Raw genomic sequence first — 16,691 nt, 5'->3', positions numbered from 1 at the left:
ACTTCACCATCAGCTTACTACCAGCCTTTGGTTTTAGCTCCCTTAAGTGGAACTGGAATACTGAGCCTTGTCTGCCTATGCCAGGCAGACTAGAGAATAGCTAATGTAACTCTGATTTTTTTAAAAAAAAAGCTCCAGAGGTGATCCTGGCAGTTACAGGCCAGTAAGCCTAACTTCAGTACCAGGTAAATTGGTGGAAACAATAGCAAAGACAGAATCAGATGCATAGATGAACATATGTTGGGGAAGAGTCAAGCCATTTTTAAAGGGAAATCATGTTTCACGAATCTATTAGAATTCCCTGCGAGGGGGTCAAAAAACGTGTGGACAAGTGAGATCCAGTGGATATAGTGTACTTGGATTTTCAGAAAGCCATTGACATGGTCCCACAGCAAAGGCTCTTAAGCAAAGTAAGGAGTCATGGGATAAAAGGAAATGTCCTCTCATGGATCAGTAACTGGTTAAAAGATCGGAAACAAAGGATAGGAATAAACTGACAGAGGTGAATAGCGGGGGTCCCCCAAGAATCTGTACTGGGACCTGTAAAGATAAATATTTTCATAAATGATTTGGAAAAGGGGTTGAACAGCAAGGTGGCAAAGTTTGCAGACAATACAAAATTACTCGAGAGAGAAGCCCAAAGCTTACTGAAAAGATACAAAGGCATCTCACTAAACTGAGACTGGGAAGCTGAATTGGCACACAAAATTAATTGTTGATAAGTGCAAAGTAATGCACATTGGAGAAAAAAATAATCCCAACTATACATAAAAAATGATGGGGTCTAAATTAGCTGTTACCACTCAAGAAAGATCTTGAAGGCATCATGGATGGTTCTCTGAAAACATCTTCTCAACATGCAGTGGCAGTCAAAACAGCTAACAGTGTTAGTAACCATTAGGAAAGGGAGAGATAATACAACAGAAAATATCATAATGCCACTGTATAAATCCATGCCCACATGCAGTTATGGTCACCCCATCTCATAAAAGATATTCTAATTGGAAAAGGTACAGAAAAGGGCAACAAAAATGATTAGGGGATATGGAACAGCTTCCACATGAGGAGAGATTAAAAAGACTGGGACTGTTCAGCTGGGAAAAGAAATGACTAAAGGGGGATATGATCGAGGTCTATAAAATCATGACGGGTCTGGAGAAAGTGAACAGGCAAGTGTTATTTACCCCTTCACATAACATAAGAACCAAAGGTCACCCAATGAAACAAATAGGCAGCAGGTTTAAAAGAAACAAAGGACAGTTCTTCACACAACACACAGAAAACCTATGGAAATTGTTGCCAGGGGATGTTGTGAAGCTAAAAATATAACTGGGTTAAAAAAATAATTAGATAAGTTCATGGAGAATAGGTCCATCAATGGCTATTAGCCAAGATGACCAGGGGCACAACCCCATGCTCTGGGTGTCCCTAAACCTCTGAGTGCCAGAAATGGGGACTGGATGGCAAGGGATGGACCACTCGATAATTGCCCTGTTGTTTTCATTCCTTCTGAAGAACCTGGCACTGGCCGCTGTCAGAAGACAAGATACTAGAGGGACCATTAGTGTACCCAGCATGGCCATTCTTGTGTTCTTATGCAGTAGCCTTTGGCACCTTGAAGTGGCTCTGATGCAGGGAAACCTTGTCTCTGATTACTTCCTCCTACTTACACTGTTGCAGAGGCATTGCAGCCAGGCTCAGGGTAGACTCCAAATTCACTGGTCCCTACTCCTCTCCTTGCCCACACACTGTGTATACGATGGAATTCCATGCTCAGTGGTACATCACACACAGCACAAGGGACCTACAGCTGCAGGAGACCTATAGCAGCTATTTTAGGTTGGGGTGGGTGGAGGAGGAACAGGAAACCTGGTGGAAAAAAGGAGTGACAATTCATAGGGCTAGAGTAGCAGGCCAAAAGCCAGAGAGAAGGTAGGTGCACTTTACAGACCCATTTCCCAATACCGGCTAAGTCCTAAGAAAGAACTCTTTAGTTCATGTTAATCTTCCTATCCTGACTACTTCTCCAGTCCCTAGTGTTGCTGTGATGGAGGCTGGGACAAATTCATTGCGATTGTCCTCCCATGCCACCATGGCAGTACAGAGACACCTTGAAAATGGATATACAGAAGCAGTGCTAGCCCATTGGGGGCCCCCAAGTGGGGATATTTGTGGGGTACCCCATACACAACACTACAATTGGGGGCTGCTCAGGACCTTAAGCAACTGCTTATGTCTACCACAAGCTCTGTGGATATAGGATTTTTGGGAGAGGCCTCTAGGAAAGTTGTTTCCAGCTCTTTATGCCACATTTTGCAAGAATCATAGACACCGAGTGAGTAAGCAAGGATGGAAGACACCTGACAGCTATGAAGATTTTTCCTCATTCATATGTAAGGAAGGTCACATGAATCTGAATTTTCTATCAACATCCATGCCTTCAAATAGCTGCTATGTGATTTTTTTTGTATTGATTGTCTCAAAGTTACTACATTTTTGCTCGTGTTGCAGTTGATTCTATGTGATCAGTGAAAGTTGAAACTGCTGCTTGCCACGGATGTCCATTCAGGAAACATTCTCTTGTAATACAGCAAAGTCCAGAGGCTTGAATTTTTGTATCAGGGAAGTGTGTGTCAATCCTGACCTGAGGCCTGTGGTATTCTCCCCAGAGAATATGGTTCTCAGACATCCCTTGCAACAGTGCCTGAGCCTCATGTGGTAAAGACCACCCTGGCAGTTCAGCTCAGTTCATTTTATAGAAGGGAATTACCCATAATCCTTCACTGATAAAGATTGAAAAAAAATTCAAGAACAGAATGGCCACCTACTCCTAGACTACATTTCCCAGAATACCACAAAGGGGATAATCTTCTCTATCTCACAGCATGTAATAAGGAGGAAATCATTAATGTGTGAGGTGCTCAGATAATGTAGTAACAAGTATCAAAAAAAGAGTCAATAAATAGGGTGACAAATGGTGGTTTTATAATCTAAAAGATGACTAATTATTTAATGGCATCTATTACGGTAGCTTCCAGAGGTCCCACAATTGGGGATTTTATGGTGCTGGGCACTGTATAAACATAGAGGGAGACATGGTCCCTGATCAGAAGAGTTTACAATCTAAGATGACTAAAATCTATAGATATTCACCTAAAACCACCAGTTATTTTCACACAGATCACCAAATATCAATAGTACAATAACCAGCGATCTAAAGAAAGGCTCTATTTTCCATTGCCAGGACTTTCACACATCCAGTCCCCATAACTGAGGTTTATCATTAATCATTTAGCATTAACCCTCAGTTAGTAAGTGTACTGATGTTAATATGAGAAGGGTTCCAAATACAGGCCAAGGGAAAAGTTATTGTTTAACCTAATGCATAACCTCTTTGAAGCTCCTCGTGTAACAGCCACCTTTCATTCATGAAGAGTGCTAGAGCAATGAAACAGATAATGGAAACAGGAGAGGCCTTTGCCCAAAACAAAGCCACGTGCAAGGCTGGAGTAGGAGTTAGGCCATGCAGCCCATGAATGTTCTGTGATCTGATAAACTCAGGAGTGGGAGATTGATTGGATTGGAGCAGTGTGAGAGAAGCAGCAAGAAACACCACAGAAGCCAAAAGAAAGCCAAGACCTAACACAACAAACACTGTGAGCACGGCTCTGAGAAGAATCCAAGAGAGAGCAAACAGTTTGGGCCAAGTACTGTCTGAAAGAGGCTTGGAACGGTAGGCACAGAAATGTTCTTGTTCGATTCCTGCTGTGGTCATTTATACATTTTTTGTAAACAAACAGGATTGAATCAAAGAAATACCTGCCTCCATCATCAGTTTCTCCTCCTAATGCGAGCAACTCGCAGGATCCCACATGCTGACTACCACTAAGGTCAAAAGGAGCAACAATAGCCAAAGGCAGCCTGCCAGACCAGATGTCACTGAACAGTGAACTGTGCAATACAAAACAATTAGATATTTTCCGACTCCAGTTATTGCCCTTACTTTACAAATTATTTCTCCTAGGTTTAGGGTTTTTTCTCACTGCAAATATTTCCTTTGCTATTCTATTCTGTTGTATTTGAGTTCTTCACCCTGTATCCATCACCCTGGTATCAAGTTACCTTCCACTGGTACTTCAAGTGATGTGACTGGCATTGTTCATATCTGCTCTTCCCCTCTCTGTTCCTCATTCCAACGGCAAAATTAGGAAGTAGGAGAGTGCTACATTGCAGAGCTGAGTTAATAGCTGAAGATATAAAAAAGTTGCCAGTAAAAAGAAAAAAAAAAGTCAGTTAAGATTAGAGTTCCACATCATTCTCTTTTACCTTTGTACACACCATCAAGTTGATCCCTCTGGTTGAATTAAACGAGAGCTGACTATGTTTTTTACTGACTCTCTTGAATTGGGCCTGGGTTGTCAGACAGGAATTGCTGATGTGGTGTGGGGGGGCTGAACAGAGAGAAGCAGGCAGTCTACAGCAGACAGACTTCTGCTGGCTTGACAGGGGATGTTGTGCTAAGAAAACTGGCAGAAGAAGAGAGGGTTTATCGGCACCTCACTCACTTCCCCTCCAGACTAGGTGCACTGCCATGGATTTAGAAGGTGGTTCCTAGAAGAAGAGGCAGGGCCATGCCTCCATCCTACCCTCCTTATGCTATATCAGCAGGGCTACCCTATGAGGGCAGAATCAGCCGGCATTGGCACAAGATTGCAGCTGGAGACATTGAATGCAGCCAGCAGATGACTCTGCTGCGCAGCACTCTTTCAACCTGAATGCAGCAACCTGAGGCAGTGGCTGAAGTTGCTATCAGCCCACTGAGAAAATACCTGGCTGTCCATTGGCTGTGTTGGGCCTGACCAACAGTAAAAGCAGGTCTCTTATATGCATATCATACAAACCCATAGAACATTCAGGCTTCATGATTAAGCAGAAAAATTAAGAAACCCAGGGTTGCATTTGTAGCCTTAACTCTGCCCCCTTGTGCATAGACACTATAAGGTCAGATTTAATTATACTGTTCCTCAGATAAAGAAAATATAAGGAACTATACTGTATTGTCTACAGGATTAGACACACACTTTAGGTCCATAGCACCTTAGGAAACCCAAAGGAGGGAGCCTTTCTCATGTGCCCTCCACAGCTGGCAATGCTCTCTTTTCTACAGCTGGCATTTTAGTATTTTAAATCTACTAGTGATGCAGCTCCGAGTCAAACTATTCCCTCTTATATTCACAAAGGGAATATATTCAAATCCTGTTTTTCTCTCTGTTCTGGTGACAATAAGCACTTTTGTACCTGCTTCAGACTTAATGAAATATCAAAAAGTATAGCCACTCTGACTAAAAAGGCTAATCCAATACATCAAGGCTATGGCTCATGAGCAGCAGCTGTTAAATTCTTGACAAACAGCTCCTTCAGCATTTGCATCGCTAGCATGGCTTCTTGCACAATTCCTAGTTTTTCTCTGATTTGAAAAGGTCATATCAAGCTATAAGTACTTATGCTTTTGTTCTCTCATCTGTGGATGGTTAGAGAGAGGAATCCTGAATTATTTGAGAGGTTTTTTTAAATGAATACATGCTATTTAGAAAAGGATAGAAATATTACATGGACACGGCTCTTCTTCTCTCATGCAACCCTACTGAGTCCAATGGGGCTGCATAGGTATATTGGACAGCAGAATTTGACTCTGTTTTCAGATGCTTTTTCTGTTTGTTTCTATTTCTGTGAATGGTGGTGGCTGTGGTGAAGAAGCGTTGCAATGTTGGGCCAAGGGATACAAGGCAGCAAAGTGTGGGCTAAGGCAAACTCTTGTTCATCTAGGGCTGACTTGCAGTTCACAGTGGGACGTGTGTTCATTGGCTTCTCTGGAAGGGTAATTATGCTGAGCAAGTTGGAGCTGGAGCCCCTGTTTGTATGACTGCCATCTTAGAATATCTGACTGCTGAGATTCTCGAGTTGGCTGGCAATGCTGGTCGGGATAACAAAAAAACCAGGATCATCCTCCGCCATCTGCAGCTCGCCGTCCGTAATGATGAGGAGCTCAACAAGCTACTGGAGAAAGTCACTATTGCTCAAAGGGGTGTTTGGCCCAACATCCAGGCTGTGCTGCTGCCTAAGAAAACTGAAAGTCATAAAGCCAAGAGCAAGTACAAGTGACCTAGAGGAAACGAAAGATCCGAATCTGTGCTTAAAATAATTTAAAAAAAATAAATAAATAGAGCATTGTTGGCACAGAGCTTCAGTTCTGGTAATGCTATCTTCTTGTAGTTAGTGCTATGTTTTCCCAAACACAGAAAGCCAAAGAAGTATCTCTCACACTAGATCTCTCTATCTAGGTGTAACATAGCACCTATTCCCAAGGCATAAGAGCATGACCAAGAATTCTGCAGGGTATGTGTGAGATATAGCTTGCTCATGCCTCACTCTTTCTTCCATCTACCAGCAATTGGGTTTTTTGTTGTTTGCTATAGGGGAAGGCTCAGCTGAAGAGCTTTGAAGGAACTCTGGTTCCTGGACGTCCTCATCTCTTCCAGATGTATATGCCAGTGTGACATTATCTAATAAAATATAACCTGTAGAACATTGTTGCTACCGCTGTTCTATAATTGCAATAAATCTTGTACAAAATGTGGCATGTAAGATGTCTGTGCAAAAGTTATGATTCGCTGAAAATGGATTATGCTATTTGTATGCATGTATCATTTTTGTATCTGAAGTTATAAGTATTGGTTCTATACCTGAATTTCTAATGTGTTTGCTTCTGGGAAACACCAACAAGGTGTTTAGCCAGCACATTGTGAAGGAACTATTCAAATACAACAGCTCATCAAGGAACACCCTCTTTCAGTATTGTTATCACTAGTAATATTTTAAGGTACCTTTGTGCTGTGTCCCACACTTCCTATTCATCCTTCAAAAACTACTGATCTTAAGGGGTTTCTATGTGTAACCCTTCTGCCAGGTGGAGTATCTTGAGGTTCCACCCAGCTCTCAGTGATTTCAGCTCTTAGTGAGGGAACCTCACTGCTAGTGCAGGCTGGGCAGTCTCTTTCTCAGAAACGCTGTTGGGCAGCAGGTATAAGGCTTAGCACTTAGACCTGGTTATCAGTGATTTCAGCTCTAGTGATCACTTAACTAACAAATTTCAGAGGAACAGCCGTGTTAGTCTGTATTCGCAAAAAGAAAAGGAGTACTTGTGGCACCTTAGAGACTAACCAATTTATTTGAGCATGAGCTTTCGTGAGCTACAGCTCATGAAGTGAGCTGTAGCTCACGAAAGCTCATGCTCAAATAAATTGGTTAGTCTCTAAGGTGCCACAAGTACTCCTTTTCTTTTAACTAACAAAATATTCCATTGAGCCTAATCAGCTCTGTCTTTAAACAGCAGAGAGGGGCAGATCAAATGGTGCCTGTAACTCACACAATTATGAACCAGAAGTTCAGGATTACAAGCCTTAGACTGGCTGTAAGAGATAAAGGACAGAGCCTCAGCAGGTTAACCTGGCCTCTCCCCATGTTTAATTAAGCTTCTGTTACAAATCTGCCTTCTTGCAGCATCACTTATTGCTAATGGAACAGTAAAGGATTGCTTATGGGGACAAAGAGCAGCATAGAAAGAAAAGTCAGACCCAAGGATAGCCGGCATTTTGTGTTCTCCTTTGCCAATAGATGCAAAGGACCTGTTGGGTTTGTAGGCAACAATTTTTGCTCCTCTGCATGGCCATAAATGCCTCCCTTTATGAGAACTATGAGGTAACAGCTTCACAAATCTATTTTTCCTTTGTAGTTCAAAGAGACAGTTACTGGAAGACAGTGTGGGGCAGAAAGGGGTGTTTTAAGTGGTTAAACACCAAGTAATTTTATCCCCCAAATTACTAACAATTTACAAACTAGAGCAACAAAAAATGACAAGCCAGACCTTTGTAATTCTCTCTCTCTCAAAGACAATTCAGGAATATAACTCCCACTATTTTAGTCACATGGAGTTCTTTTCATACCATAGGGAACACCACCATTAGAGGCTGGCAAGAGAGTCAGTTATTAACTATGACTATTTTCTTATTGAGAAAAGAAAACTGAGACAAACAACAGTCTGCAAACTATTGTTACTTCAATTCTAATCTTTTCTCTACATTTCTCTCTGGAGAGTTTGCAACAGAGATTATATCTTTGAGATTGGGTCTGACCTGGTGGAGACACTCTTCCCTAAGTGAATTAAGACCTAAGTATATAATTACCAAAATCAGTAGTGAGTTCTGTTTCCATGTATCATAGAAAAGTATGACAGCTTGTAGATAGGAAGGGGATTTTTTTTAAAATGAGAGATGAATCCTATTTATTTTCATGGATAACAAAGTTTAAGAAAATCTTTTAATTGCTTAAAAGAAGCCACTCAACAAGTAGTTTTAAAAATTTTCAATCCAATTTAAACCCCGTTGTTTTTCTGTTTACCAAATGTAGCTGTTGGCTACTCCCTGGGAAAGCATACCATGGTAGCTACTCTGTGCATCCCCTTCCCATGAGGGGATGCACAACTTTGCAGGCCCCTGCCCCTGTTATTCCCTTCTTGTGTGCCCCTTAAGCACTCCACAGCCTCTCTCATGACTAACAGCATCCCCCACCACCCCCGCCCTGCAGGACTGGTTAACAGCAAAGAAGTTCAGGCATTGCACAGATAGTCCCCAAAATAAGGTCCATAATAACAGACATTCACACTCAGCCCTGGTTCTTCTGCCACACACAAAGCTCTTCCATTGTCTCAGTTTGCTCCATCCAAAGCCACCAGCCCTTTCTGCCAGAAGCTCTAGCCCTGACTTCCTTCTCTTTTAGCATTCTGAGGGAGAGGGTTGCCTATATACCGCCCTCCTCCAGCGCTCACCCCACAATTGGCTGGAAGAGAGGAGCCCTGCCCCACCCTAAATTAAAGGGCTCCTGATCCCAGCCCTTAAAGGAAGGGTGTCCTGCAAGTTACTCCACATCCAACTCATAATTCCCCAGGGAATGCTTCCTCTCCTCCAGGACCACGCCATTTCCTGAACCTTTGATTATTCCAATTCCCCGGACAGGGATCTTCTGGCTCCCTTTACTCTTCAAGGGCTTGTATATCCCATTACAGAATCCATAGTCTAAACAATCTGGTATTTAACAGGAGAAGCTGTTAGATATTAACTTATAATAACACTTCAATGTCCCATTAAAATCACTAAAATTAAAATTTAAACCTAATTCCTTGGCAGTGCTTTTGTAAACTCCAACTCACTGATGCATTTTGAAGAACAACGCTATGCTGGAAGGTTGCTGCTTCTTTTTTCTTGCTGAGCTGAGATGAACAGGATGAGTTGAAATGAAAGTGCTGCCAAGCTGAAGGATGGAAACAGAGTGTTACTGCTTTCTTGCTCTGTTCAGAGAGCTTGATAGGCTGTTTCTTTCCTAGTTTCACTGGAGGAGGAAGACACTTCTTTTGGGTATAGCTGGATTTTAATATCAGCTGCTGTCACCCTTTTATTGGCTCAGCACCTTCATGAGATGATCCTGGTAACAGCTCCATCTCATGAATATGTGATCTGCTAATGCATATACAAGAGAGTTGCAACTGGCTTTGTCTCTTGGCAGGAAATTCTCAGCGCATCTTCAAAGGGTAGAGGTTTTACTTTTATTTAGTCCATTTTCTGAGCTATCGCTTTAGTTCCATCAGGGTTTAATAAAAGTTGAAATTCCATTTCAAATAAATACATACACTCATATTTCCTATGTAAAGGTCTTTAGTCTCTCAAAATAGTCTAACAAATAATTCTTAAAAAGAGTCCCTTAAATTTAAACAACCAAAGAAGGCATTATCTCTTCTCAATCTTTGGAGAGGTTCTTTTAATCTTTCAGTTTGGTAAAAAGTTGCTTAATCATTGTCAGATTAATATCAGTTGGAGAATTAATTAGTTATTTGTTGTTCCTCAAATGGGCTCATACATTACTAACCAGTTATTAGCAACCAGTTAAGTGACCTTTCTATATGAAACATCTGACTATTCATATAACAAAGGCATCAGGAAATTGTTACATGAGGCTTATATTTAGATGCAAAATATTTGAAAATATACACTTTCAAAAGAAACCTATGCCATTTTAGGCATTTAAGGAGGTTTTCACCTTTAAGTGGAAACATGGATTAGAACAACAAAGGCCTTCTACAAAGCATTTCCCAACTATAAGTTATTTACTTAAGAGCTGAAGACTGAAGGCTTTAGAGTGTCTATAAAAGAAAATTTTCAATAACAATTTTTTCGTAGAATCTTTTTTGTGAGTTTCAAACCAAGAGATTTTTCCTTGCAAATGGGAGAGAGTAAAAGGCCCACTTTTATAAATTAATGTACTGCTTCTGATTCCACATAATAAGGATTACTTCTCTTTATGTTCTTTTATACAGTGTACCACTTATAGCTTTTACAACTTGTAATTAAAAGCTCCTATCAAATGTTCTGTACATTCACAATAACAAACACTTGTATACATCTTTCAAAACATAGCATAAGAACAGAGTATAGAATGTTAATGGAAAACAGAAGTTTCAAGACTGCATGTCAGAGACACTGAAAAAACACCAAGTGTAATCTCCCTTGATGCTGTGGCGCCTGTCTCATTGACAGAAAGCAGAGACCCTCCAGAAGTTTCCTTAACTAGCTTGACACGTTATATAATTAAACAAACAGCTAATATATTCTCCAAGCACCATGGGTATGAAAATTATTTTAAGTAAAGACAAAGGTAAGTTTGTAATAACCCAAACCCAAAGAATAAATAATATTAATAGCTATTTTACATCTGTAATGATGTTTACTCCCTACTTTACCCAATGAAGCAAGCAATTATATGCATAATGTATACCTGAGAAAATGATTTAAAAGGGGCATGTAGGACATGTAAATTATATAAACCAAAGTAATTTAGGGCATAAGTATCTCATGTTACAATGGTAGTTAGAAATTAAGATAGTCTTTTGTACAATAAATCAATGTAATCAGGAGGCAGGGAGAAATATAAGTGAATCAGAGCTTAGTAGAGTTTTGTTATATATTACTGTAGATAAGATACACAAGCACACAGGCAAGATATTTGGTACAAGTGTCATATTTCTCTGAAAGATTCATTTTGTGTTGGTATTTTAGTCTGGGTCCAAGGTTGTTTTGAAGCCCATCTTTCCTCTAACTGTCCCCTGCTTTGATACTATATTCCCAAGGAAGCACATCCTCATATGATAAGATCTGTCTTCTACTTGTTTATTTTGGAAACAGAGATTAATTTGATAATTTCTGCTCTCTTCACTTCTGCCACCCCTATGTATCAGTGAAAATTGTGTAATGTACTGTAGTAATATTATCGTTACTTCCTATAGCTTACGATATTTGCATTGTTAGGACCTCATTTCAATCTCATACCAATGAGTTCTGACTCATTAATTTTCAACTTCCATGAATTTTCATTACGGGGAGAGCAGGAGTCTGAAAATATTTGTTTGGCAGTTTCATACATACAGAATAATCATAAAATGCTTCACCGGTGATTAAAATCTATGGGTTTGACCTTCATCTTATTGAAACTGGTTTTATACTCATGTAAATCCACAGCACTCTCTCCGAGTTTACCCTGCTGTAAGTGACAGCTAAATCAGGCCCTATACCTACAAGTGCAAGTAAACAACATGGGTTATATCAATATATCACACAATTGCCTTCAGTAGATATGGACCACAGAAGTGAAAAGTAGTACGATGGCTAAATTATGGGGGGAAATGACTGGCCAGAAGGGTGACTGGGAAGATGGGTGAGATTTTCAAAAGTGCTTACAATAATTCAGAGCACAAATATTATTGACTTTTAACAGGACTTGTGCTTCTTAGTCACTTTTGAAAATCTCCCTTTTCTTTCACATACTATTTTAGAGAGGAGTTTTAACTAAATGCATATACCTGGGAAAGGCGATAGATAAGAGATCTTGGAGTTAAGTTGTACAGCTGACACTGAAAGTAAATGTTAGATGCAATTTGAAGAGGATTTGATGAAGTTTTGGTGAATTCAGGAGCGAAATAGCCAGTTAAATAAAATATTTGGGATGGGAGAGGGCGATAGGTCCTGGGACACACAGGGAAAGCTTTTGGGCAATAATACTATGAAAAAGCCTAATATACAGATTGGTCCCATCATCTTGGACCCACAAAGATACTTAAATCCTATTTTTATGCTCCTCTGTGATCCACAAAATTCCCACTCAGCTGCTGCCGAACTCTGAAGGTATCTAAACTCGCTCAGCATCTACATTTCCACTGTAAAAGTTCTCTAGACTCATAAGTTTCTGTCTCTGGACACTGTCTCACACTCGGTGTCAAAGCACCCATCTCCTGCCTAAGCCCCAGAACAACCCACAAACAGGCACTGCTCAACCAATCTCATCAGTGGGCTAGATCCAGTAGGCACACTCAGAGACCAGCTACCAGATTAGGTCCCATTTAAACTCCAACCAGTAGCAGTGACCTTGTAATTTTTATCCCAATGGTTAGAACACTCACCCAGGATGTGGGAGACCAGGTTCAATGTCCCCCTCTACCTGGGATGGAAGAAGGTATTTAATTAGGGGTCTCCCATTTCTCAGTAGAATGCACTAATTGCTCAGCTATGGGATATCCTGATGTGAGGGTCCCTCTATCAGAGACAGGAATGTGGGTAATCAGACCTAGTGATTAGAGCAGGAGCCCAGCCTAGTAGTTAGAGCAGTAGTTAGGCAGCTAGGAATAGGAGTCCAGAGTCAGCACCAGAGCTAGAGTGAGAAGTCAGGAATCAGAGCCAATGGTCAGATGCCATAGACAAGGGTCAGAGCCAAAGTAAGAAGTCAGGAATCAGAGCCGAGGTTCAGAGACGGGTTATCTGGAATGAGGGAGAATGGGAACTAACACAATTATGAGCAAATGCCTTGAGCAACCTTTGTCCCATTGCTGATGCCGGTCTTAAGAGCAGGTCTGCTGATCCCTCGGCCAATCAGGTGGCCTGATCAGTCAAGTGATTCTGCTGCAAGCCAATAGTGATTCAGCTGCGAGTCCTCTCTCTCTTACTGGGGAGGTGGAGCTAGCTGTCCCAGGCTCAGTTGCAAGCCCTAATTCCTGAAACCCCACAATCTCTCCTGTTCAAGCTATTTCTCTTTGGACAAATAATTAGAGAGTCACTGGAGCCGGGGGACTGGACCCTGAGTCTCCCACCAACTAGGTTAGTGCCCTACCCACCTGACTTTACAGTCACTCACTCAATAGGGTAAGACACATAACTTGGAAGGCCTTGGAAGTGCAGATAAGTTGTGTGCTTTCGATGCAGTGTTGAAGGAAGAACCAGTGAGGGAAACAAAGAGAGAGCTGATGTGGTCAAAGCAAAGAGCCACGAAAGATGATCTTTGCAGCAGTATTCTGAATCACTGTAGGGATCCAAATCACACTAGGGAACAGGATGACTCCTCCCGTATGCAAGTAACTACGACAGATAAGAAAAAAAAAAGCCGCATGATCACTTCAGTTTGAGTGACACATGCTGGAGGTCTCATGCTGCCAATACTAAATCATCTTTGGAATGTCTAAACATAATAGATGACAATTTCCTAACTCAAAATCTGTTGCAGCCAACATGGGGGAATTCTGTATTAGACCCTGTCCTAACAGATAAAGAGGAACTGATCAGAGAACTAAGAGTTAACGATAACTTAGGTACAAGTGATCATGACTTGATCACATTTATAACGTGCTAACAGAATAAAGTCAAAACCAGCAATATATATATACCTATATAATATATATATATTAATAGAGCCAATTTCACAAAGCTGAAAACAACTATGAGCCAAAGCAGCTGAGAGGAAGAATTTAATCAGACAAATCTGAATGTTAATTAAGATAACCTTACTAGATGCCCAAAAAGCCACACTCAAGGAAGAAGGCTGTGCTGGTTAAAAAGCCAACCTAATTGAGAGGGGAAGTGAAGGCAGCTGTAAAACAATAAAACCAACAAAATACAACCAATGGAATAAAGGGGGAGTTGATAGTAATGAATATAAATCAGAAGTTAGGAATTATAGAAACTTGATAAGGAATACCAAGGGACAAAAGGAGAAATGTATGGTCATCAGAGATAAGGACAATAAGGAGTTTTAAAAAAATATGTTAGGAAAAAAAAGAATCTGGACAAGGGTATTTGTCCATCACTAGATGGAAATGGTAGAATTATCAATAATAATATAGAAAAGGCAGAAGTGTTCAAACAGAATCATAGAACTCTGCACTGAGAAAGGACTAAATACTATCTAGAATATCCCCTGACAGGCGTTTGTCTAACCTGTTCTTAAAAACCTCCAATGAGGAAAATTCCACAACCTTGCTAGGTAATTTGTTCCAATGTTTAACTACCCTGAGAGTGGAGAAGTTTTTCCTTAATGTCTAACCTAACTCTCCCTTGCTGCAAGTTAAGCCCATTACTTCTTGTTCTGTCCTCAGCGGATAAGGAGAACAATTTATCACCTTCCTCTTTATAACTACCTTTTACATACTTGAAGTCTGTTATGTCCTGGAGCCCTCAGTCTTCTCTTCTCCAGAACAAAAATCTTTCCTCACAGGTCACGTGTTCTAGACCTTTAATCCATTTTTGTTCTCCTCTGGACTTCCTCCAATTTGTCCAGATCTTTCCCAAAGTGTGGTGCCCAGAAACGGAGTACTCCCGTTGAGGCCTTATCATTGCTGATTGGAAGAATTACTTCTCATGCTTGCTTACAACACTCCTGCTTATACACCCCAGGAATGACGTTTGCTTTTTTTTTTTTTTGCAACAGTATTACATTATTGACTCATATTTAGTTTGTGATCCACTATAACCCCCAAATCCTTTTCTGCTGTACTCCTTCCTAGGCAGAAATTTCTCACTTTGTATTTGTGCAATTGATTATTTCTTCCTAAGTTTAGAACTTTGCATTTGTCCATATTGAATTTCATCCTATCTATTTCAGACCATTTCTCTAGTTTGCCAAGATCATTTTGAATTCTAATCCTGCTCTCCAAAGTGCTTGCAACCCCTCCCAGCTTGGCATCATGCACAGACTTTGTAAATGTTCTCTTTATGCCATTATCCAAATCATTTATGAAGATATTGAATAGACCCAGAACCAATCCAGCAGGACCCCACTCAATATGCCTTTCCAGCTTGACTGTGAACAATTGATAACTACTTTTTGAGTATAGTTTTCCAACCAGTTGTGCACCCACCTTTCAAGTAGATTCATCTAGGTTATATTTCCCTAGTTTACTTCTGAGAAGGTCATGGAAGACAATGTGAAAAGCCTTAATAAAGTCAAGATATATCACATCAATTGCTGCCCCACTATCCACAATGCTTGTTACCCCATCAAAGAAGGATATTATGTTGATTTGACATGATGTGTTCTTGTCAAATTCATGTTGATGGTCACTTATCACCTTATCTTCTATGTGTTTACAAATTGATTGTTTGATTATTTGCTCCATTATCTTTCTGAGTACTGAAATTAATCTTTCTGGTCTATAATTTTCTACATTGCCCTTATTCCCCTTTTTATAGATAGGTACTTAATTTGCCCTATTCCACTCCTCTATTATCTCTCCTGTCCTATATAATTTCTCTAAGGTAAACGCTAATGGCTCAGAGATCTCTTCAGCCAGTTCCTTAAATATTCTAGGATGTATTTTGTCAGGTTCTGCTGACTTGAAGACATCTAACATGCCTGTCTTTCCCTCATCATTCAGTAATGGGCTTATTCTTTCATTGGTATTTCTCTTGCTTCCAATATATTTGTAAAATGTTTTATTTTTACCTTTTATGTCCCTGTTCTGCATTTGTATTCTGTTCTGTATTTGGGGGGGAAAGATGATATAGTCACATCAAATGGTGATAATAACACTCTTTCCATCCACTAGTACCTCTGGAGGATGTTAAACAGGTGCTACTAAAGTTAAACATTTTAAAATCAGCAGGACAAGGGTTTGGCTGAGGAGCTGGCTGCACCGTGAATGTTGATTCTCAAAAAGTCTTGGAACACTGAGGCAGTTCCAGAAGACTGGAAGAAAACTAATTTCGTGCTATTTTTTTAAAACGGGTAAATGGGATGAGCTGAGTAATTATAGGTCTATCAGTCTCACATCGATCCCAGGCAAGATAATGGAGCAGCTGATACAGGACTTGATTAATAAAGAACTCCAAGTGAGTGTGTCAGGGGGCCGGCTGGATGCTCCTGGCTGATAATACCACCTAATGGTGATGCTCTGGGATATAACACCCAACAGTGGGCTTCACCTAGTGGCAATAGAATCATAGAATATTAGGGTTGGAAGAGACCTCAAGAGGTAATCTAGTCCAACCCCCTGCTCAAAGAAGGACCAACCCCAAGTAAATCATCCCAGCCAGGGATTTGTCAAGCCGGGCCTTAAAAACCTCTAAGGATGGAGATTCCACCACCTCCCTAGGTAACCCATTCCAGTGCTTCACCACCCTCCTAGTGAAATAGTTTTTCCATACCTAGACTTCCCCCACTGCAACTTGAGACCATTGTTCCTTGTTCTGTCATCTGCCACCACTGAGAACAGCGTAGGTCCATCCCCTTTGGAACCCCCCTTCAAGTAGTTGAAGGCTGTTATC

The 16,691-nt window shown here is 40.7% G+C and overlaps 1 pseudogene; it reads left to right on the top strand.

Annotated features, from left to right (window-relative positions):
- Nucleotides 1-5,764: 5,764 nt before the first annotated feature.
- On the top strand, nucleotides 5,765-6,162 carry LOC140910002 (histone H2A.J-like; annotated as a pseudogene).
- The last annotated feature ends 10,529 nt before the right edge of the window (nucleotides 6,163-16,691 follow it).

The sequence above is a fragment of the Lepidochelys kempii genome, chromosome 4 (genome assembly GCF_965140265.1).
Source record: "Lepidochelys kempii isolate rLepKem1 chromosome 4, rLepKem1.hap2, whole genome shotgun sequence".
NCBI classification, from domain to species: Eukaryota; Metazoa; Chordata; order Testudines; family Cheloniidae; genus Lepidochelys; species Lepidochelys kempii.
The sequence above is the reverse complement of the archived record's forward strand: the minus strand, read 5'-3'. Positions and strand labels throughout refer to the sequence as shown.